A 244-nucleotide genomic window follows, 5' to 3' on the forward strand; every position below is an offset into this window, starting at 1 on the left:
GCCGCCCCCTCGCCCTCCGCGGGCCGGGACGACTCGGCTTCACCCCCCGGGCTTCCAGCTGACTTTGACTTGGCTTCTCAGCCCGCCGGTAGGGGCAACGACCAGCGGCCTTCCCACGGCGCCCACTCCCCTGGCCTGCTCTGCGCGCCAGAAGCGCTCCCCCGCTGGGAAGGCGGCGTAGGTGCGCGAGGGTGAGTGAGCCAGGGGTCCGCCTGGGAGTGAGGGAGGGGGCTGGCGGAGCGAG

The sequence above is a fragment of the Bison bison genome, unplaced genomic scaffold (assembly GCF_000754665.1).
Source record: "Bison bison bison isolate TAMUID 2011002044 unplaced genomic scaffold, Bison_UMD1.0 scf7180017864297, whole genome shotgun sequence".
Lineage (NCBI taxonomy): Eukaryota > Metazoa > Chordata > Mammalia > Artiodactyla > Bovidae > Bison > Bison bison.